The sequence below is a fragment of the Danio rerio genome, chromosome 18 (assembly GCF_052040795.2).
Source record: "Danio rerio strain M-AB ecotype USA chromosome 18, GRCz13ab, whole genome shotgun sequence".
Classification (NCBI taxonomy): Eukaryota; Metazoa; Chordata; class Actinopteri; order Cypriniformes; family Danionidae; genus Danio; species Danio rerio.
Window position 1 is genome coordinate 45217873 of NC_141038.1, and position 25792 is coordinate 45243664.

The following is a 25792-nucleotide window of genomic DNA, read 5'->3' on the forward strand; positions in this document are numbered from 1 at the left end:
ATTGTACAAATTAGATCTTACGAATTCATATGAATTAGCCACTAAATCAAAAAGTTACGAATTGCTGTGAGATTGCATTACATATTCTTATTAAATGACAACCTATTTACATTATGCGATATATTTTTTTAAGTTGTTTACATTTTTAAGCCAAAATACACACAATAGCCAAAAGAATTTAGGATAATAACATATTGATGTGAACATGATGTTATGAGTCACATGTATCTTTATGTTGCTCAATTTGACATCAATCACATCATTGCACAACAAAAAGCTACAAATGCTAAATTCAGGTCTATTTGTGTAGCGCTTTTCATAATAATCATTATTTCATAGCAGTAGCAGCTTTACATTATTGCATTAAGCTGCCGCCACACTGCACTGACCAAAATTGCAAGCTCATGCAACAAGTTTCGCAGTTCGCTGCAGAGCAAAGTTCAAGCTTAGTGTATTCTGACCTGCAAAACTGCATTACATGACTGTGTGAGACCAATCAATGATCAAAACATGAACTCTCTAAACAGAAATTTATAATATGGACCAATCACTCGCTTTTAAAAATGTCTAATAATCTTTTTAATCCCGCCCCTTTTCGCAGTGTTGTACGACAGAATTCTGCACACACACAAACTCTAGTGACCGCAGCTTTCCAATTAAAATCAGAAAAGTTAAGGTTATTTGTTATCGTCCACACATAGTCAAGCTTTACCATCATTAGACGTTGAAATTTGGTTGATTTTAGGTTGTATATTGTCATCAGTCTGATGTTGGGTTCAGATGTCAACCAGATTTTTATTTCTAAACAATTCAATGTCCCGACAACAAAGGGGTACAATGTAAATCTGACGTCATGTTGACATCCTGTACCTGCTGGGATAATGTTAGCTTACCTTGAAATTTATGATATAAATAATGTGTACAATACATTTATTTTATTTTATTTTATTTTTATTAAAACAGCTTCAGTCAGGGATAAATAATCAGACTATACACCTGCTCACTCCATAGTCTGAATGCAGGTTGAAAATAATCGTTTTCAGTGCTTATATACAGTATGTGTGCCTGAAGGAAGGTTTCACTGACCATGTATCTGAGCCCTTTAGCTGACTACAACAGCTTTGGTGGACGCACGGCCTTACAGTATATTGTTACAGTATTCAGCGAAGGGAGAGCCACTGCACATCGCTCATCAATTATAAATGGAATGTTTCGTAAACCAGGCCAGATAAGAAAAAGGCAGCACAACATTAGGCCTCGAACATGGATCAGACACAGAAAGGTCAAAACTGCAATGAAAACTATATGTAAATCAGTGGCCGCAATGTCACTTCATTTGTTCATCAAACCTCAAAGGCCGTGATGATTAACAAACAAATAACTCATGGGCGGAAACACGACAATCCCTGTTTGCAGATTTATTGTAACGTTGTGCGGTCCTACAGCTAGGATGTATTGTCTCGGTGCTTGGCATTGACTGCCATGACAGCGTTGCATTTTCTTCCACAGTTTGACGTTTGAGGTAATTTCGCAATTTCCGCAGCAAGGCTCGTCTACAGACGACAGCCTGTGGAGCCTGTCACCGATTCCCTCTCCTCATGATTAATGACCCTAATTGAGATTCATTTCTTATCAATTAGAGTGTGGCATTTACCGCCGGACAAGTCCCCCTCCCACATTTATTTGTGTCTTGATACAAAGCAAGGTCTTTTTAACCATGGAAAAAATCGAGTCTATTGTTGATGACACTCTTGCCTGTGTGTAGGCAGAAAGGTTAGGCCTGATGACTTTTTCATGAGACAAAGTGGTAAGCGGAGAGATAAATAGAGAACAGTGGGTTCTGGTGGGCTGACAGATCGAGGCAGAGATAGACAGGGAAGTGAGAGGGAATATAATTGGAAAAGAGAAGAGGAAGAGAAGATCCTTAAAACAGAACGAGGTCAGGGGTACCTTCGGCGTCTTTTAAAGCCCACTGCCATGGCGGCTACAGCCAATAAAAGCAAGAGCCATCATCCTGGCTAAAAGGAAATCTTATTTAATGTGATCTTAAAAGGTGCCTTAGGAGTTTCAGCTCCATGCTGTACCATGCTGTAAATGCATCGTTATTAGGTGGAGGTAAAAACCTAAACAAACCAGGCTCATTATGGATACACACCCTTGTATGCATTTATGGAAAGTGCAAAATATATCCTAGGAGGTACCTTTTATTGCAGTTTTTGTTTTTGCGAATCAATCAGAGGCTGCTGTGTACTCTTTTTCAGATCTCAAATTTCTCTTGCGGGTGCCATTTGAGCTTGATGATCTTACACAAAATCACCAAAAGCAGTTGTCAACTGACTGACCGACCGACCCAACCACCCCCCCCCAACTTCCCCCTTTTATAAACCCAACCTATTGTGTCTATATATAATTTTGGCCTTAAACAACACACACACACACACACACACACACACACACACACACACACACACACACACACACACACACACACACACACACACACACACAAACACACACACACACACACACACACACACACACAAAAATCAGAGTTGTTATAAAGCAGGGGTGTCCAAACTCCAACTTCATTCAACACACTTCCCTGGAAATTTCTAGGATACCTACAGTAAAAACAGCTTGATTAGCTAGTTCAGGTGTGTCTAATTGGGGTTGAACCTAAACTCTGCATGACACCGGCCCTCCAGGACCGAGTTTGGGCATGCCTGTTGTAAAGGAATGTTGAGTCAAATATAGACAAATCAAATGATGGGTTAATTTGAATTTAAATAACACTTTTTCAACCCAACGGCTGTGTCTATCTATAGTTGACCCAACAATAGGTTATGACAACTCATTTTTTAAACATAGGCTCATTCTGAAAATGTAACCCTATATACATTTCTGGAGATCGCGAATTATGTAGTCAGAGGTACGTATGCAGCTGACCACTTACTTCTATAAGCTTTGCCGCTGTTACCAGTTTGTCCAGTGGCTCAGTGATGACAGCGTCCATTGAAGAACGGTTCCAGAAAGTAGGTAAGACACAAAAACAAAAGGCAGAAAATGAAATAAACAATAATAAATCAATCACAGGGTGAGACTGTGGTAAAATCTGAAAAAGTGGTAAAAATCAGGCTGCCGCGAGGGTTTTATTTTTCTCTATGTCTATGAAAAACACTGTCGGCTGGGTTTAGGGAAGTAAGTGGGTGGGTCAATCGGTGCTTTTTTAAAACACTATCGGTTGGGTTTAGTGGTTTACCAGGTTTTTGGCGCTCTCCAGACATATGTATAGGGGTACGTTTTCAAAATGAGCCTGGGTTGTGTATTTTTTTACAGTATACATTTTGATATGAATCCGCTGTCAAATACACACAAGGTTATGTTAAAAGCACAAAAACAAAATAAGCTAGATACAGTATTAGTATATCAGCCTTTAGAGAAGCTTGTAATAAGTGACAGTATTTCTACAATAATTTCTTTCATCCATATTACGCACAGGCATTTATGTCTTTGGACCTTCACAATTCTTCTAAAAGGTAACATGATGTTGCCGCCTGGCTTTTGGATTACGTTTCTTGTAGGAAGCACTACTATGATGCCTTAAAATGTTGGCAGCTCACTAGATTTTGGTAGAGACTTAATGGATTTATTGCTTCCACTTTGAAAGAGCGGCCAGAGAAACACCCAAGCATACCGACATGCATTATATGCTGCTTGTCTCCCTTTCAGCAGTAAACTTTCACTCTGATCTATTACCTGAAAGGACATTAAGACGAGCGGAAATTACTCTAAGACTACCTTCTTCCTTGCTCTCTTTTCCCTGTTGGCTTTTAAAGCAAATGCACTGTTCTTTCCGCAATGCATCCCAGGCTATAAAGATTGCAATTAGACGCCTTTAGAAGTCGCTCAAGGAAAGATTTTTTTCATTTTTTATTCTTTATACCATGATGATTCACACGGAGGGGCTTGTCTGGTTAGGCCCCCGAGAGTAAATCTGAGGCCGAGATGATAAATAGCCAAGTTCCCCTTTCACGGGATTGGTGTAGCATGTCTGCACATGCATTCTGCTCCACTTTTAACTGGCGGGTGCTCGTGGGGTTTTATCCTCCAACGCTCGCCCTTCCTCAGCCCGATAAATGGCTTCACTGCACCCAGTCATGCCACTCGGCTAATGTCTCCTCTGCGGGCAGGCATTTGAGCACATTAGAAATCATTATATAGAAAAAAAGAGAGGAAAAAAGCATCATGTTGCAGCACGGAGAACAGAGGGAATATTTGCACACAATAGAAAGGCTCTTGGGATGTAAAAAAATAAAAAAAATATTATGGTACTTACAAAAAGGCCATGCTCTTGCTATTTTTAAAGGTCATTATTTTGATTATTGAGTATACTATAAATAAACATGCGTTTTTGGGTCACACTTTACTTTAATGTACAATTCACACCATTATCAAACCATTAACTAAGACTTTTACACTGTAAAACATATCTGTAAATTAGCAGTTTTTCCATATTTTCGTGATTTAATTTTAACATTTTATTTTCATCTGCGCTTTTGAATTGCATGATGTGATCTTGAGCTTTCTTCCAACAACTTTTAACCTTAAAAACTTTGAAAAAGTGACTTTTTAATAATGTAAAGTGATGTTATACACTAAATGACAAAAGTCTTGTAGTCAATCTCAGTTGCAAGAGGATTGTGTTTTCTTGTTGATCATTTGGAAACAGGGCCGGAGTGGGACTCTTTTTCAACCCTGGAGTTTCAAGCCTTAGACCAGCCCACCTCAGTTCACCACTGACTATATTAAAATAAGGTCATTTCTAATTCAGTTTCTAATTACACTATCACGTCTTGTTTGAGAAAACAGCTGTTTTAGAACTTCAAATGTTCAACAACCCTTACAGTATTATAAGTCTTAACAATAAAAATGAAAAAAGAAATTGTTACTCTGATGAGGACCGAACTCGGGTTGGCGGCGTCAAAACCTAATGTGCTAACCACTGTACCACAACAGCTGTTGAATGGTGAGTTATCTAGGCTGCATCTTGCTCACGAGGCTACGAGAAAATAGATAAAAAGAGCAGAGCTGCGGTAACATAATGCATAAGAAGGCTGTGGTCAAGTAAATGAATAAATTATTTTTAAAAAGTGTGACTGCTGAGAGCGACAGATTCTACAGCTAGGGACACCGGCCCTCGCGGTCAAAAAACGGACCGGCCCACCGGGAATTCTCCCGGTCCTCTCGATTAGCCAATCCGGGCCTGTTTGGAAAAGTGGCAGAAGGTAGATTTTTTTGATGAATCACCTGTTGAACTGCATCCCAATCAGCAATAAACAAGTAAATAACAGAGTGACAATGTGGAAAATGAGGAAAAATCTGATGCTTTTCAAAACACTGTCGGTTGGTTTTAGGGGAAGAGGAGGGTGCTGGGATTGGATGGTCAGTCAGTCAGTAAGTCAACAGTGTCCTCTGGTGGATCTACTGTACGCAAGAAGAGCAGGCGAGAATGGAACTACTGAGAGAAGTTTTAGATCTCAAAAAGCATACACAGCGGCCTCTAGCGAGAAAACAAAAACGACAAAAAACATAGCTCCTAGGACAAATTTGGCGCTCTCCAGAAATGTTATGAGGATACATAATCAGAATGAGTTTGGCTTGGCTAATGTTTGTTAATCAGTATTAGCTTATGAACCACTAGGTGGCAATGTCTCCTCTTTTTAGCACTTTTCACAGATGCACCACAAGCTTAGGTTTTTCGTTACATCTTTTGAAGTCAAAAAGGCCATCTAGATATTTCCAATTATCAGAGAGCAAACAGATATTCCAGATTTTTAATATCCTTCTGACCAATACTGGATCTCCGCATAATCACTCTTTAAATAATGAAGGTCTCCGAGACATGCTTGTCTATTCAAATGCAAACAAAGCTGTCTTTTGAAACTGTCCTTTCACCCTTTAGATACAGAAAAAAGGAATATATGGCCAAGAAATATGCAATAAATTTCTAAGCATCTGAGATGTAAGACACTGTAAGGTTTTTCTTGATCAGTTTTTTGCCATTTATGTAGTATTAAAGGGATAGTTCACCCAAAAGTGGACATTTCTGCACCTTTTACTCACACTCAGGTGGTTCTTAACCTTTATGAATCACGTTTCTGTTTCTTCAAACCAGGATTTCATGAAGAATATTGGTAAAAAGCAGTTATTGACTTCTACATTGTTGAAGCCCAGCTGTCAATTAATTTGTCAAAATATTATTTATATCTCTATTTTTTATCTCTTTTTTTTTCATTTTATTTTCTTGTCGGCTTACTCTCTTTATTAATCTGGGGTCGCCACAGTGGAATGAACCACCAACTCATCCAGCAAGTTTTTAACGCAGCGGATGCCCTTCCAGCCACAACTCATCTCTAGGAAATATCCACTCACAGATTCACACACACACACACACACACACACAGTCATACACTACGGACAATTTAGCCTACCCAATTCACTTGTACCGAATGTCTTTGGACTGTGGGGGAAACCGGAGCACCCGGAGGAAACCCACGCGAACGCAGGGAGAGCATGCAAACTCCACACAGAAACGCCAACTGAGCCGAGGCTCGAACCAGCGAACTGTTTGCTGTGAGGAGACAGCACTACCTACTGCGCCACTGGTTCACCCTTTATCTTTTTCATTATTTGTTTATTGTATATATAGTTAAAGTCAGAATTTTTTGCCCCCCTGTTTATTTTTTTCCCTTAATTTCTGTTTTTTAAAAGCAGCTTCGGCTGTGGCTAATCAATGGTGACTTGGCGCAGGTAAATGTGTTGCATGACTGGATCTGTAGTCCATAAACTGGCAGATTTGTAGTTCATGTGAATGTGAGTGTGTTTCCCAGCGATCACTGATTATTTGATCACTAGTGATCGTGACAGAAAATCTAACAAAATATCCTAATATCATACGTTGTAAACCGTTTTTGTAAAATATACGGTATTTAACTGTAATATGAACTGTATTTTACTGTAGGACAGTAAGCAATATGTTATTGTTTGTTAAAAATGCATTGTGAAAATTACTCTATATTTTAAAGTAAAGGTATATGATACTGTAAGTACATATAGAGCAAGATCAATGGTGCTGTACATGCAAATAGAGTATGTGTTGCTGTAATTGGTTTACAGAAAGTTACTGGCAAACTGCTGCTAGTGAGTTACTTTAGATTAAACAGGAAATTGTTAACTGTATATGTGTAAAGAATAAAAAAAGAACATTTTCCATTATTGAAAAGTACACTTTAAACATACTTTTGACTGCATTTTGCTTGTGTTTCAGAACAAATCAAATAAATATGGATATTGACGTTTGAAAATATCGATTCCATACCACCCATTGACTTCAGCTGATGTTGCATTTCAAATGTTCTTCCTACCATTTCTTCAGTTCTCCATCTGGATGTTGAGATCTGGACCCTCTGCTGTGCCGAGGGCTCTGGGTGTTACATCCCTCAGCGCTTGTTACTCCACAAAAAAAATAAAAATAAATAAAAGAAGTTGTGTTTAAGCCGCTAAGTGCATGCCTTGATCTGCTTTTCAAAGTGAGCGTCTGCAGTCCTGAATCTCTCTTCCTCCTCGCCATCTCGGTTTTCATCCAGTTTTAAATTCAGCCTGATTGATTGTTTGTGAGTGAGATGGGAGAGGTTACTGTAGACGCCATGCAGTTATAATTCTATATTCCGCACTCAAAACGCACACAAGCACGGCTAGCGTTTGATGGAAGAAGTTTGTTGACATGCAGTCAGAATATCAGAAGTCACTATGGCATATAAGCTGCTATGTTATGCTGTCTTTCCAGAACTCAAAACTTCCCTGTTCATCCAAAAACAGCTTTTTTTATGAAAAGCCAGATGCCAAAACAACTAAGTTTATACTCGGTATGATGTAATAGTGCAACAAAGAACAGTCAGTGAAGATCAACGACTGCTTATACATTATTATTTTATACCTACAGCCATATGCCCGTCAATATGTTAGGCAACTTTGTGAAAGAATTAATAAAGTAGTTTAGAAATTGTCAGTAATGCCGAGTTCAGACTGCACGATTGTCAAAGTAGTCACGTCACAGATGTTTTCACACTGCATTACTATCTGGGCAAGAGTTGAAGATTTTTTTCCTGAACCCGACGGGACCCAGTGGCCAGGCTTGGCTTGCGCAGTAAATGAACAGTCATGTGATGCATTTTGATTAGTGCGATAAAGTAGCCTAAACAAATAATTTGTTAAAACATTAAAATCCATCTTTTGATTGATACTCACGTGAACAAGCATCGATTGGCCTGTGATTTTGGCAGTGGTGGAAAGAGTACTGGAGAATCATACTTGAGTATAAGTACCATTACTTGCCTAAAAAAAAGTACTGGGTAAAATGCTGGGTTCACTGTTGCACAAAACAATTCCTTTGTGCTGTCTCAACACAAACTATTCACCTTTTTACTTTCACAAATTGAAGTGTAGGAGCAGCATGGTGGCGCAGTGGGTAGAATAATCGCCTCACAGCAAGAGGGTCGCTGGTTCGAGCCCCGGCTGGGTCAGTTGGCATATCTGTGTGGAGATTTGTCGTTATTGTGAGAAATGCTTCTCATATGATATATGAACGTCCTGTAGAGGTTTACTTTGACATTTTCTTGAGTGAGAAGGACATCGACTGAAACTTTCTGTCGTACACCATGCCCACCAAAAGGGTACCCTTGCAAGCCTGATAAGGTGACCTGTATCAATCTGTACCATACTGTACTGTACATAGTCAGTGGAAACGGGCCATTAAATGACCAAAACCATCTTTTGGAAGTGTAATACATATCTTTATTAGGACTCAAGTCCCATTTGTTTTCATGGATGAGGTGGGTTTTTATCACTTGTACTGCATCCAGCAACCAGGGGTTGCTTATGACTTGAAAAGCTCTGCATCATGCCACACTATTTAAACTGTGGCACATTTCCGAAGACCCTCCTCCACCCCAGCTCCACCTGTGTTTAAATCTGCTATGGGGATTACATGCATATTGTTTGCAGCAGCTGCATTTTTTCTGTCTGTTTCACACCGCAAGCGAAAGCAGGGCGTGAGCAGAGTGTGCATAGTGCGTATGGAGAGCAGAAGCAGCACGCAGGCATTTGCCTTTGACACCAGCTCATCGCAAGCTGCTGCACAGATCAAGCTATCTCTGTCTATTCTATCTAGTTACCTATTTCTCTATATGTACAAATACATTTTTTTTTTACTTTTCATCTGCGCCAAGCCCCGCGGCAACTTCCTCCTATGATGTTTCCTTAAGCTGCAAGTCTTTACAAATTATATAGATCATACAATACTGTATGCTTCTCACGCTCTATGAGGAGTGTTATTTATGTCTGGTGCACGCAGAAGACAATCACCTGTGACATCATGTGATTTTGTTTTTGATTGTCACGATATTGTAGGCCTAGTTATAATAATATTTAACAATATAGTTATAATGGGCGAGGCAGTGGCGCAGTAGGTAGTGCTGTCGCCTCACAGCAAGAAGGTCGCTGTGTCGCTGGTTTGAACCTCGGCTGAATTGGTGTTTCTGTGTGGAGTTTGCATGTTCTCCCTACCTCCGGGTGCTCCGGTTTCCCCCACAGTCCAAAGACATGCGGTATAGGTGAATTGGGTAGGCTAAATTGTCCGTAGTGTATGAGTGTGTGTGTGGATGTTTCCCAGAGATGGGTTGCGGCTGGAAGAGCATCCGCTGCGTAAAAACTTGCTGGATAAGTTGGCGGTTCATTCCGCTGTAGTGACCCTGGATTAATAAAGGGACTAAGCCGACAAGAAAATGAATGAATATAGTTATAATGACATTTATACATGATCAAACTAGTGTTACTTTCTCTGATTCAGAGATGTCCAGCGGCAGAATAACAGCTCGTTAACTCATGCTCGTGCAAAGGATGAGACGGACAAAAGTAACCAATGAATGGCCTTCTTTTAATTATTTTCATGTTGTCAGGTTCACAGTGCAAATAGCTCCCGTGTGGAATAACTTGAGTGAACATAAATCAAAGTTGAATAAATCTTTCTTTCTCACATCATCCAGCATGCATGTAGAACTACACTAACCACAATACACTACGCTATGGACTACGACTCCCGTAAATAGCAGTCTTAAAGCGGCCACTTCTATTTCCCCTCTCCTGCAACGCTAGTGAGTAACCTGAGCAAAATTTATACTAAAATTTAGGGATGTAACGGTATCAGAATTTCACGGTACGGTAATACCTCGGTATGAATGTCACGGTACGGTATTTATTGAATCATTTACAGGAAAAAACAAAACTTATGAAAATACTCCAAAAAAGTGCCAAAAGTGTCAATGACATACAAATTAGCCATCTATCTGTAAGCTTTGAAACAGGAACTTCAATTTTAATAACAAAAAAATATTAAACCATGTAAAAAGTTTCAATTTAGTATTGTTGAAAACTCATCACATTCAACATTTAATCACTCACTCACTTAGATAGAGATGGGTTTAAAGGAAAATTATCATATAAATATAATCTGGTAAAAGCTGGTATCTCTGGGTATTTACAATGTCCCCTGCAACAGAAAAAACCCCTCTCATTTGGGACTGAGGTTTCTGGGACAGAGAGATATGACTTGGCCCAGGTTGACAGCAGTGGGTAACGTTGTGCATTGTCTTTCCCCCACTTGAGAGGACAAGCCATGAGTGCGATAGAGATCTCATGTCTGCATCAATCTGAACAATGTGCTGTGTTTCTGCAGTCCCCATGACTGATTATTAGTCGTATTCCCCAACTTGCAGGCACGTGCACACACAGGGCTCAACCTGTGCAGTGCACATGCCCTTTTTAGTCTTGGATAGAAAGTTCCCTTCCAAAATGATCAAAAGTGCCCCCGCGACGTGACATACCCTCCGTCCCCGCTTTACAGTACGCGCGCGTCAACACAGCTGATAAGAACTCGCGCGACAACACCGCTATTCAGTACGCGCGCGACAACACAGCTGATAAGAACTCGCGCGACAACACCGCTATTCAGTACGCGCGCGACAACACAGCTGATAAGAACTCGCGCGACAACACCACTATTCAGTACGCGCGCGGCGACAACACCCAGCTCTTTTTCATCCCTGCTTCTAGCAGCACACTCCATTTCCGCATTACTGGATCTGTAGCGACAACAGACCGCAAGGGATTATGGCCAAGCCTGGCCTGAGCAAATTTTCTCAGAAGACCTATAGTTTTACCGAGTCATGCGACTACGGTAATATCGAAAAAAATTAATATTGCGGTATTTACAATACCGTTACATCCCTACTAAAATTGTTTTAAATTAGTTTTTTCAGGCCTAAATAAATATTAGTTGCAGTTTTTAATAATTTAAGTTCATTTGATTAATTATATATACATCAGTTGATAGTATCAATGCATTTATTGGGTAAAGTTGCTACTTTTTACTGTCATTCAATGTATTTTGGTCATTATTAATGCACTGTCAACTGAGTGTGAGCAGCGCGGCAAAAATAAACCCAGCGCTGAAACTATTTTGGCACTGCTGCTTCAGCGACGCTCAAGCCTCGCGCTGATGTGCTGCTTCTGCGTACGGTATGAATGCTGTAAACTGTTAACATGGACGTCGAAAAAAACACGCGCTGCTTATGCTTGGGGTGTGAAACAGGCTTTAATCAAAGCAGCAGCAGCAGCAGTAGCAGATCTATACCGCCAAGACCAAATACATCAACATTGCCATATGCATATTAATTACCATACTAAATCCGGAGAGTGTTTATGACAGAAATGGTCTTCCCATGCAGTCCAAAGCAGTCCAATGTAAATTTTCAGACAAAACATAAAATAGTTACGTTTCCTCATAAGGTCCGTCTGTCTCATCCTGTTTAAAATGAAAATGTACATGAAAACAAAAGCTATTAATTGCTTCATTAGCATTCAGTTATCATAAAAATTAAGATGACTAATAATTAATGTAACAATGGCGTACTAATTCTGTAAATTACAACAGCATTACATGACAAACTTAGACTTATTTTAATTCATATCACATTTAACATTGTATGTGCACTAAATGTGTCCATTTCCTATTTCAGAAATGTCCAATCACAGCTCTGAAACACCCCTTACAAACACCTGAGTTGAATGTGAAAAATATACAGTTGCATGTAATTGCACTTTACAGTGTTCTAGTATTATGTCATTATATTTTTTTTTGCTCACACACGCACACACTCAATTTAATGTCAATCTATCAGCCTACAAGTCAGGGGGAAAAATAAGAGAGTTTGGCTATTCAGAGATGTAATTGATGAAGAGTTTGCCTCAGCTCAGGTGTGCGGTGAATTTTTTTCTCTTTAATGGAACTCTAGCGTGGCCTTACTGACGCATTAGTATTCAGATGATGGCCCTGTTGCTGGGGCTGAGGAGGGGACCTTGATAAGATAGAAATGGCATTAAGAGTTTTCATCAGCGGCAAAATTACACAAGGCGCCTTTAGCCCCTACTCCTCACTCCCCTTAGGCCACTTTCTTGGAATTCTGAAGCATCGAGGCTTCTGCAAACTTTTTTAATCATGACTTTTCCTCATGGTCAGATTTATAAGTCATTAGTTTACTGTCCTGTCGAGCACCCTGTCAGAAAAGTGCATTTAATCTCATGCGCACTGAGGTGAGATGTTGGAATTAAACCCTCGGCGGCGACATCATGCAAACAATTGCTGGAGATAAAAAGGGAAGAAAAAGACGATATTCTTATATCGATGGTGTTTATTTGCACATCATGTCTCAATTTACTATATGCAATAAATAAATAAATAAGTACAATTAATGCAAATTAGCTAGTGATGCTAGAAATATGCTAACTATCACAAGAAACCATTAAGATATTTAAAATGTATTGTTGTTATTTTTTTCACATGTGAATTTCCAGAGATTGTCATTTTGAATCATCCTTAATAGCCATGCTTTTCTCAGTTTAGTATTATGGATCAAACATTACCTTTTATGCAGAGTGTAATGTATCCATTTGTGGATGTAACACATTTAGAGGTCTCCATAATCCTGGACCAGGCTGTATCCTGAGCAGATGCTGTGGGAGTCATGGAGGAGTGTGGAGCTTGAGACTGATTCCCGAAAGTTCTCTACAATGGATGTTCAGTGTTCTCCAGTCTCCGGCTCCAAGTCTGCAGCTCTGCACAAGAAGTTTGGCTAGAGGAGAAATTATCATGCCCAACTGAGTCTGTTTTTTCTCAAGGTTTTTTCTATCACTCTCATTAATTGGTGAAGTTTATTCCTCGCCACTGTCTCCACTGGCTTGCTTAGTTTGGGACTTGTGGAGCTGCGTATTGATGGATTTGCTCTTCAGTGTTTGGATTTTCATTAGTGAAAATTAAACCACATTAACTGAACTAAACTGAAGTTCAACTATGAAAACTGGATTGACACGGTTTCAATTTACTATAATGCTCTATGTTAAGCTGCTCTGAAACAATCTACATTATAAAAGCACTATAGAGGTAAAGATAAATTGAATCAAATGTAAAAAGTCTGCAACACTAGAACTATCAAGGTGGTCATTTTTACCATTTTTAATTTTTGCAATTTAATAAACTTGTTAAAATAAAACACATATCTATAATTCCCTGACTTTTCCTAAATATGTGTATAGGTCTTTACACCACTGTTATTTTATTAAAATTCCAAAACACAAAAGAGCTATGAGTAATTCTGTTTAATTAACAGAGCAGTCAAAAATGACTGCATGCATTTTAGTGTCTGCTACTTTTCTCCATGACTATAAATACGCATGCCTCTGTTGCCTAGCAACTTCGTTAACAAAAACTTTTTGTTTCCAAAAACAACTTTACTTAAGTAATGTCTTTCAAAACAGAATATTCAGAGTCCCAAAAAAGCCTTCTCCTTTGCTTGTGAAAGTAAAAATGAAAGTGAGGCACGGACGGTCTAGTAGCCTAACTACCCAGCAGGCACAGGACGTCAGCATAACCTCAGATTGACAATGTACCCCAACGTCATGGAACATTGCATTTTGTTTGGAAATGAAAACTGAGTTGATGTCAGAACCCAACGTCAGGCGGACATCAATGTCCAACTTTCCAACGCAACCTAAAAACAACAAAATATCATGTCTAATGATCTTACAATATGACATTGTGTCGACGTTCCCACTATGTCGTCTATCAGATGTTGAATTTTGGTTGCCATACCTGACGAATAAATGTCAGTATTTGACGTCAATATGACATTGGTTTGACATTAGATTTTGGTCACTTTCCAACACAACCTAAAATCAACAAAATATCAACATCATTTTACATCATTATTGTACGTCAAAATAACATTGTCCTTAGATGCTGGCAACCTAAATCTAACCTAATATTAAGATATTATGACATTGTGTATCTGCTGGGTATAGGTTGTATTACCAAATAGATCATATTTTTTAGGGTCATGTCTTTTTTAAATATGATGACATACATGGGAAGCTTAATTTTAATATCTCAATATGAAGTGACAACATGATGTCTTACGAGAAAGTAAAAATGATCACTATGGTATATCTAGTAGTAATTCCAGTGACTTGCATGGTTTGGGACCCGTAGAGCTGCGCATAGCTGGATTTGCTCCTCAGTGTTTGGACTCTCAGTATTGAATATTAAACACTGAACTGAACTTAAATCGAACTGACATTGTTTCAATTTGAGATAATATTGTATGTGAAGCTGCTTTGACACAATCTACATTATAAAAGCGCTACACAAATAAAGGTGAATTGAATAGTTATACAATTCTGCTAGTTCCCATGTTAAATACATATTTAGAGTGCATAAAAAGCAAAGTAATTATGTCTTTGAAATAAAAAGAATAAAATTGCTGAAAAAATCCACAGATCATTAACACATTTGCATAATGCCAGACTGTCCTTCTCATTGGCTGCTTTGACAAACCTTCAAACACTGAATCTTGAGTGCTGTCGCCTCACTGCAAGAAGGTCGTTGGTTCGAGCCTCGGCTGGGTCAGTTGGCGTTTCTGTGTGGGGTTTTCATGTTTTTTCCTGTGTTTGCGTGGGTTTCCTCCGGGTGCTCTGGTTTCCCCCACAATTCCAAACACATGCACTATAGGTGAATTGAATAAGCTAAATTAGCCGTAGTGTATATGTGTGAATGCAAGAGTGTGTGTGTGTTTACAAGTGTTTCCATGCGGTTGGAAATGCATCCGCTGTGTAAAATATAAGCTGGATAAGTTGAGGGTTCATTCTGCTGTGGTGACCCCTGTTCAATAAAGGGACTAAGCCAAAAAGAAAATGAATGAATGAATGAATGAATATAAATGGTCATTAAAACTTTGCTACAACACCAAACCCTTTTGTGGCCAAAGGCGTTCGCACAGTACTGTAATTTTTAATATATCATCATTATTTTAGATGTATCGAAATGTACTTGGGTATATGAATGAAATATTCATATTTTGCACTTTGCCATTAATAATGATTTTACATAGTTACATGATGTTAAACAAGTTCCTTCATGTCACTTTAAAGCCACATACATTATTTGTTTGGTTTCAATGCATATTTCAAGGTGATGTAGAAACCTAAGATTACAGTATTACAGTATTTTGCATGAGTGCTCTTGAATATTTTCAAATAATTCAATGCTTTTAAACCTCATGTCAATGTGACCTATGTGGCTTTTTCATTTACCTTGATCTCAAGTTTTCTTATATACATAATCTTGAAATGGTTTGACATCCCATTTAACACATTCAACTGAAGTATTACAGTATGCCTGGTGAGAAACATAATGGTTTACTACTCTAAGTAAAATAAGCTTCAGAAAGACTTGTAGACAGGAATGTCATTTCCTACTGAAAAAAAAAAATACTGCATTTGAACTATAGAGGATGCTGGTCGCTGGTTCCCAGTAGAGGCAGTGCTGAGATTTTCCAGTTTTGCTTGAGAACAGCCATGGCTGTTCTGGCCCAGCAGCTAAATCTGCACTACACCAACTTTAACCAGAATAAATCAGACAGAACCAATGTGCCATTCATCCTGGTTTATGCTGGATTTTTCAGCTGGGTTTCTCTCTGGACAAGAAAAAAAAAATCCATGGTTCAGCTGTCAAAAAGCAAAATTTTTGTAATGTATTTGCTTCATCATAACAATTAGGAGTCTGATTAGTTTAAATCTAATTCAAAAGCTTCATTTCCATTCCTTTTGTGTGTTCTCTTAGTTGAGTACATATTGACATATTTGCCCTGAACATCTACACTCACCTGTTCAACAGCTCATTAATGCAATTTTCTAAAGAGCCAATCACATGGCAGCAACTCAATGCATTTAGGCATGTAGGCAAACATGGTCAAGATGATCTACTACAGTTCAAACCGAGCTGATCAAAATGGGGAAGAAAGGTGATTTAAGTGATTTAGAACGTGGCATGGTTATAAGTGCTACACAAGCTGGTCTGAGTATTTCAGAAACTGCTGATCTACTGGGATTTACATGTACAACTATCTCTAGGGTTTACAGAGAATGGTCTAAAAATAGAGAAAATAACCAGTGAGTGGCAGTTCTGTCGGTGCAAATGTCTTGTTGATGCCAGGGGTCAGAGAAAAACGGCCGGACTGGTTTGAACTGATTGAAAGGCAACAGTAACTCAAATAACCACTCGTTGAAATCGAAGTACGCAGAAAATAATTTCTGAATGCACAAGACGTTGATCTTTGTGGTGAATGGGCTGCAGCAGCGGACTACACCGGATTCCACTTATGTCAGTTAAGAAAAGGAGATGATTCAATTCACACAGGCTGCCCAAAATTAGACATTGAGTCTCGATTTCTTCTGTGACATTTGGATGGTAGGGTCAGAATTTGGCGTGAACAACATGAAAGCGTGAATGCATCCTGCCTTAAATAAAGATTCAGGCTGCTGGTGGTGGTGTAATGGTGTGGGGGATATTTTCTTAGCACATTTTGGGCTCATTAGTACCAATTGAGCATTGTGTCAATGCCACAGCCTATCGGAGTATTGATGCATGTCCATCCCTTTATGACCACAATCTACAATCTTTTTATGGCTACTTCCAGCAGGATAACTCATGAAGCGTGAATCATCTCAGACTGGTTTCTTGAACATGACAATGAGTCCACTGTACTCAAATGGCCTTCACAGTCACCAGATCTCAATCCAACTGAGCTCCTTTGGGATGTGGTGGAACGGGAGATTTGCAAATCTGCAGCAACTGCGTGATGCTATCATGTCAATATGAACCAAAATCTTAGAGGAATATTTTCAGCACCTTGTTGAATCTATGCCACTGAGGATTAAGGCAGTTCTGAAGGCCAACACGGTACTGGTAAGGTGTACCTAATAAAGTGGCCAGTGAGTGTATTTTTTGTGTTATTTGTAATCTCAGTTATAAAAAAAAAAACACATTTTAATTCTGTCCCTACTGTTGAGATGTCGTAAAGGCAACGTTAACCCGGGACAGATGAGAGCATGTAGGAAATCCAGAGAGTGTTCACAATCATAAGCATAGTGGTCTGGGGCAGGCAGCAAAACAATGTTAACAGTAAAACAAATGAATGGTCAAAAACACAGTAAGGCAAGACAAGGATAACACTTTGTCCATATGTCGTTTTGTAGTGTGTATATATTCCATATCATTTGTCCAGAACAGCTTCAGCTGTGTGTGCTTAATCAAGGGGTGATCTGAAACTGGTGTGTGAGTGAAGTGCACGATGGGATATGTAGTTCATTTAAGTGGCAGACGTGTAGTTGATAGATTACCCGTGGTCAGAACACTTACATTCTGGTCAGCTGTGCCACATCAGTTATAAGAAGGTAGAGCAATCCATAAAGTACTGGTAGAAGAAGCATGTGACTTGGTCCAAGTGATTTTACCTCATGTGCAAATGTTAAGGATTCACTAAAAAGTAGATTAAAAATGTAACCTCTGTTATTTTGTGAATTTCACATTCACTTTTTAAAAACACCAATAAATATATATATATAATGCACAAGTTCAGTTATAGACATGCTTTGTGGTATCTGGTTTGAGGTTAGCATCTTGAGCTAAAGCACACAATGGAAAATGTCAACTCTGTTATTGACAAATCTGTTAGTGGTTTAAAATTTTTACAGTAAGTTAAACAACAATTAGCAAAACCATGTCCATTTTCACATAAGCATATTTATCCATATTTTACAAAAACAATGTATTTACTTAACAAGAAATGATCCATTTTTGGTTTATCACACCAGTTTTAGAAAATTAACTTATTATGTCGAAGTTATTACTCAGAGTAGTTTGCAAAATGTGTTGTGTTTTAGAATAAAACTAAACATAAATTGAGATTGTTACCTAAACCTTATTTTATACAATTAACACAATTACAGACACACACACACACGCGCACGCACGCACGCACGCACGCACGCACGCACGCACACACACACACACACACACACACACACACACACACACACACAACCTCTTAAATTTGGGACAATGGAAGCAGAAGTAACAAAAACCCATTTCTAATGCCGAGTTAAGTCTGCATGATTTTTAAAGTAGTCGTGTCACAGATGTTTTCACACTGCATGACTATCTGGGCTAGCGTTTTGTCGCTGCTTTGTTTACACTGCAAGACAGATCAGCGACAGGGGCTTTCACATTGCATGACTTTACAATAGGAAGAATCGCTGATAACTTTGTCCAAACTACGTCTAACTGCCAAAAACACTTAGTATATCTTTTGTTATAAACTACATAACGAGAAAGAAGCCTATAATGGGGTAGAAAATGTACATAATTGCTCACCTGGGTTTGAAGGGAGCAATTTCTCCTCAACTTTCTTTTTTAATTTTCTGTACGAAACGTCAAACAGACACGGGTGCTCCTGTCAAACCTCCAATTATTTTTCCTTCATTTCTTGTGTCCAAATAAACCGAAAATAAGCGCTTTTAACTTCTCCCTCATCCTCCCGCTGGCCTGCAGGTACACACACACACACACAAACACAAGTGAATGCTGCTTTCTCATTGGCTGTAGGCGATCACTGATGTTATTTTCAGTCAAAACTCATTTCACACGGCATGATTTGACTCGCCGACAGCTCCAGATATTTAGCACGCCAAATATCTCACAGGCATCGGCGATTCTCTCAGATTGCATATTTGATAGTTCATACTGTGTTATTGTCACTCATATGCACGAGCACCGATTTGCCTGTGATTTCAGACATTGGTCGGCGATTTCTCAAAACCTGTCGGCAAGTCAAAATCAGGGCTAAAATCATGCATTCTGAACTCAGCATAAGTTTTAAGCAACAAAAATAAACCCCTCCTGAAACACTCTATTGTGATAATTTTAGCCCATGCAATTGTTTTTTCCACATATGCCTGAATTGCAGAATGATTCATATGTTCTTTGTGCCTCCAAAAACGAACTCCTATTACGAATCTATTGATATATTTCTTGTAACCTATCTTTAAATGCTAAACTAAACAGGAAAGGACTGCTAAATACCTCCTGCTGTGTCGAATGAAACGCGCAAGGGTGGATTATGTTGTCACTCTGCCATTAAAAGTCCCTTAGCCATTTCACTGGTCATTTATCTTCAAAACGATATGTCCTCAGAGACCCCGTAAAGACCTCAGTGGGGGGTTCAACACATGGTGAGCGGTTTGAAGTAGTCATTGGACACTCAAGTCCACAGACGGCGGATGGTTGTTTTCTGACACAGAGCTTTTAATGGAAGGGCAGAGCAGATTGATTATGGGGTTAGTAGCTAAATTGCAGACACCTCCACCTTCTGTTCTTTACATCCATCAAATGACGCCACTGTAAAAGTCTGACTCAGCTGCTTCTCTCTGTTCTTCAGAGATATAAACTCGCCGGCCCACTTTATTAAGTACATCTGTTCAACTGCTTGCTAATGCAAATATATCATCAGCCAATTGCATGGCAGCAACTCAATGCACTTTTGAATGACTTCTGGAAATGCTGCACCATTTTAGGCCCTGTCTATAAGAACATGTGTATTTTCAAAATCACAATTTCTTTTACCTGGTTTTGCTTTTTGTACACACAAAAACTGAGTATCAGGTGACTGAAAGCGGAAATGTTTAATTTCAATTGTAATTACATTACAATCATCCACCGATCACCAGCTCTCTTCACTTTTTTTTGTCAACGGGGTCCACTTTAAATAAATATGAATAGAGGCCAAAATTGCTGGCGATTTCCCACTTTAAATCCATGTACAAAATGCCCAAAATTTCTAGACCCCTGCTCTTCACCTACGTTGTTGCAACAATAAACGATGTTGCAAATGTCCATTCATTCATTCATTCATTTATTTTCTTGTCGGCTTAGTCCCTTTATTAATCCGCGGTCACCACAGCGGAATGAAGCGCCAACTTACCCAGCAAGTTTTTACGCAGCGGATGCCCTTCCAGTCGCAACTCATCTCTGGGAAAAATCCACACACACACTCATACACTACAGACAATTTAGCCAACCCAATTCACCTGTACCACATGTCTTTGGACAGTGTGGGAAACCGGAGCACCCGGAGGAAACCCACACAAAGGCAGGGAGAACATGCAAACTCCACACAGAAATGCCAACTGAGCAGACGTTCGAACCAGCGGCCCAGCGACCTTCTTGCTGTGAGGCGACAGCACTACCTACTGCCCATTGCCTCGCCTGCAAATGTCCAATAATTTTTAAACTTTTCAGATTTTCAATTGTCGCATTTTTCAGTTGACACATTCATCCAATAACCGATGTTCCAAGTGTTCAATAATTTGTTAACTTTTTTCAACTTTTCAATTACGGAGTCGTGATCATCAACATCCTGAACCCCCCCCCCTCCCCCAAATAATAAAAATCTTACATCCCTACTCCAAACGATTGCTCACCAACTTCCACCGCCCACCCCCACTCTACACTTACGATGCTGCAATCATCCCTCCCCTTTTACAGCTTTCAAAATACTTGATACTGTTCTGTCAGTCGGGACTTTCCAGGGTTTGTCATACCCAGATAACAAGGTCTGGATCTAAAACCCACATTTATGCAGGTAGTTCGTATCATCTTGACCCTCGGTAAACATGTTGACATCCATATTTATATGCATATTTGTTTTGTATGTCAGGTTGCTGTTTTTTACTGTTTCACACCATGCGACTGAATAATATTTAGATTAGTGTATGCTCCATTCAGTCTTTTTAGTTTATGTCAGATTTGTGTTTAATTAAATACGTGAGTAAACTTTTATGGCTCAGAACATTGTTTTGTGTCTAATTTTTACTTCTTTATGGCAGGTAGCCATGTAATAAGCAGGATAATGTATATACAGATGGTTGTTTTCGCAGAATAAAGCCCTTTAGGCTAAAATAACTGATAAGATTTTTGATAGCAACAGCCTGGATTTACTTTATCCCAGTTTCAGACAGTTTCTACAAATAAATGCATATCTATATCTTTAAATAATAACCATTCAACATTTACATAAGGGAGGTGATCTGTAAATGCAAAAAAAAGTTAAATATTTTATCAAAAACCATATAACACTGCATGAAACTTTTTCTTTTTTTGTGATATATAATGGAGTTTTTACTAAATCGACTTTTTTTTCAATTAACAACTTCAGTTTAAGCCATTTGAAGGGTAACGCAAACACAGCTAGTGACTCAAATGAAAAGCTGGTAATAAATCTGTATTTCAGTTCAGCCATCAATCCAATTATAAACCAATTACTTGGATGCATGTAAACTTAGCTACGGGCAGTCCTGCATTTCTCTTTCATGTTATAGTCTCTCTCTCACTTTCTCTTTCTCTCTCTGTCTCTCTCTCTCTCTTTCATGTTTTCTGAGAACAAACTGGTTATATACAACCAGAACTAAAAGTGACATGCATGTCTCAAGGGCAGGTGTTCAACAGAGGGACAGAAAGCCTAGCTAAGGACTTTATTTATTATTGACATCAGAAGCCACATCAGTCAAAGTTATTGACTCACAGGGGTAATTAAAGATTTATGCAAAGGCAAAGTCATTGTAGCTCATTGTCTGCAGTAATTCAAACAGAATGATACTGTACCTAAGATCCATCCACTCCCAGGTCTGCATAACACTGCTGGGTCATGACCCAAACTGGGGTTGCAACCCTGTTTTCATAAGGTTTCACAGAGTATTTTATTTAATGTTATGCACATCGTTGCACCAGATTTATGTGCATAAACACCAATGCTTACACAAATTCTGTATTCAAAAGAGCACACAAAGTTTTTGATCTTACTTACTGATCATTGTGTGTACTTGTGTTCACTTATTTTCCCTTGGTTTAGTCCCTGATTTTTTAGGGATCATCATAGCGGAATGAACCATCAATTACTCTGGTGTATGTTTTAGGTTTGTCATATATTGAATTATACTATGTGTTTTTGGGGCATGTATGAGAAACCAGACCACTAAAGCAAACCTTCACGATCATTGTGTGCATGTGTGTTCACACGTGAAAGTGTAAAGCCTGCAGCACACAACAAGTGTGGAAAGTGATTGCATGTCATATTTAACAAACCATTTACTGTGAATTTGATGTAATTTTGCTCACATGGATAACTGAATATTAATCAGATGATGTCATTACGCTGCTGTGCCGTCAGCCAATCGTTTCATTGCTGATCATGATTTTGAGGATCGATAGGTCTATCCTTCACAACACACCCAGTGATCTCAGATCAGTTCATCCAGATATTTTAATCTGAATTATAAACTTGTTTAAAGAACCAAATTAGCCAGAGATGAGTTATCAAGATTAAAAGATCCAGGATCTGATAAATCATCTTAGATCATTTAAGCGAAGTACGAAGAACACACCCGAGGCCCTGATCTAATCAGTATCTGCCCTTGGAGCCAGTATGGACCCTCTTTGGTGAAAAGACACGTTTTGCCATATGAACAAATGCATATGATAATTTACATTCCTACAACATATTTAAAGTATTTTTAAATAATTAGCATTTTCCTCCTGTAGAAAAAAACATCATAAGAACAATGCTTAAATGCTTAGTGGTTTAATGTATTACAAAAACTTTATTGATATAGTATTGACATTTTGAAAACATTGAAAATGTTGAAAACATTTTCAAAAACTGCACGTATTATTTTAACTGGTCAAGAAATCCAAGAAAAATAAAGAAACTGAAACTTTAACCTCACAATTAGGGTTGTAACAATATACCGGTATGACGGTTTACCACGATTTGAACGTGCACGATTATCATACCATGAACAATTGCATATCAACGGTTTTAACCCTTAAAGACCGAGACAGCCGCCCGCGGCTAAAAATAAGTATTGCTCTTAAATGTTTAATAACTTTTGATCCGCTGATCCGATTCATACAATTTAAAGATTGGCATAAAGAAGAGAATCTCAGCTTTCCAGTGCTGTATCACATAACATTCGCGGACTTTCAGAGGCTCCGGAATCCGTGCGGTTACGTCATCAACATTTGACAACGCTGATTTGACAAAGAAACGCTCGTCACTGTGTCTCCGGACAAATCAGACATGATACATTGATGCATTGTCCCTCCTCCATGCCCAGATTGGTTCAAACTCGCTATATCACAACCAATAAGCATAGGTTTCGCTTTTGTTTGTGGACCAAGCTTTTTGAACAACACGGAATGAGAGAAAGGCATACATTTATGCGCGGCTAAATAAAACGCAAAAAAAAAGTTTAGCATGAAATAATTCTCATACTAAGTACTTTTGCATGCACAGCAGCACAGAAACATGACAAAACAGTGACACAGCAAAGACGAACTGCTGCTCTTGCTGTTTTCAAAAGACGCAAATGAAGGTGCAGCTGTTTGTCTGCATTGCAGACAACCATATCCATATCCATAGACAACCATATCCTTGCTGGCACATAAAATCTAGGGATGTTCCATATTGAATCTAGTTTCGTTATGTAACTATTTATAGTATAGTAAATATTTATATCTATTTTTTACTGAGGATTTGCACCATGTTTATTTGGACTTTATTTGGACTTTGACACATTATTTATTATTTTCTTATTTTTATTTGTTCATTGTAAGTGGTGTTGTTTATAGTAACTAAAAATATATTATTTGGAAAAAGTCAAATTTGCTTCACTGTTCTATTATTTTGTAACATACCGTATACCGCGAAACCGTCAAACCGTGGTATTGTTTTAGACGATTATCATACCGTGAAAAATTCATACCGTTACAACCCTACTCACAATAAAGGTTAATTGTGTAAACCATGCTAAAACAGTACCAACTATTCAATATAATAGAGCAGGGATCACCAAACTGGTTCCTGGAGGGCCAGTGTCCTGCAGGTTTTAGCTCCAAACCTGATCAAACACACGTGAACGAGCCAAACAAGGTCTTTCTAGGTATACTTGAAACACCCAGGCAAGTGTTTTGAGGCAAGTTAGAGCTAAACCCTGCAGGGACACCGGCCATCTAGGACTAAGATTGGTAACTCCTGTAATAAAGCAACAGAACACTAATAAACAATTGATTATTAAAACCAGTCAACAATTAAAGCATCAAAAACTATTACAATTTTTAAAACAGGTAAAAATAGATGAAGGCCAAATGCTGTAAAAAAAGGGAAAGTGAAAAAGGGCAGCAGCACTTCTGATGATCCTGCAAAAATGACAAGCAAAATCAATCACAGGAGTAAAAACTCATCATCCCTCAAACATCCATCATCCCTCACAATCATCCCAAAATTGTGAAATGAAACACTGCACTACTGTTTTATATATATATATATATATATATATATATATATATATATATATATATATATATATATATATATATATATATATATATATATATTTTTTTTTTTTTTTTTTTTAATCTATTTTTATCAATTCACAATTACACTAATGTTAATGGGGAAAAGATCAGCGGGCATTGTTCTGGAAGATTTCTAGTACAGGTGTGTAAAAAATAAAGTGTCATCTTAACTTAATGTCTGACTCTAAATAGCTTGAATATCTGATTCCATGACCACACTACTAGTGCTTCCATGTATTTCAGAGGGGTTAACACAGTTTATTCTGACCTTACGAGGCTACACATTTTTAAATAGGTAAACAAAATATTCAAATTTAACGTGACTAATGTAATTAAGTAGTTTTAAGCTTTTAACACATATAAATCCACTTCTAACTCACAGACAAGATTACGTTAGAGAACATGAAAACCGTGGGTGATTTCTGAAAAGTAATGCTAATGATAAGTTACTGAAATTTGGTTTGCATAAAACAAAGTAATCACGAACCATTCATTTTTGGCTAAATCTGCAGAGAGGCACATCGGCATGACGAAATGTGTTAAAGTTGAGCAGAGAACTGAAGAGTAGGCTAGCCTACTTCATGAAATGTTTGTGGTGATATTTTGCGGTCAATTCGTATTACTGTATTTCTATATGCAGCAGTGATGGCATGTCAGTGAGCAAATAAATCTTTTATCAAGTCATTTCGTTCAATTGTTTTATTTATTTATTTTTACGAACACCTCTACAGTGACATTTCCTCAATTAAATCATCATGACGTTACTGTGCACAGCATGAGTAAAACGTTGAGAATAATTTAAATACTTACATTTTTTAAAAGTCTCTCCTAGTTACAAACTAACATCAAAGATAGGCTTGCAGAATTCCTGTATGC

The 25792-nt window shown here is 38.4% G+C and overlaps 1 protein-coding gene across 5 annotated transcripts in view; it reads left to right on the forward strand.

Moving 5' to 3' along the window:
- The window catches only part of LOC147832916 (uncharacterized), a 74580-nt gene that overhangs the window by 12232 nt on the left and 36556 nt on the right, over nucleotides 1-25792 (forward strand). Inside the window, exons 3-4 of one of the 5 annotated variants that reach the window (XR_015515229.1) lie at nucleotides 2990-3036; nucleotides 13087-16072. The exons of 3 other annotated variants lie outside the window; for them this stretch is intronic. The gene's annotated coding sequence lies outside the window, so the exon portion shown is untranslated. Of the gene's footprint in view, nucleotides 1-2989; nucleotides 3037-13086; nucleotides 16073-25792 lie in introns of those variants that run through there. One more of the 5 variants, XR_015515231.1, reaches the window with a different exon arrangement.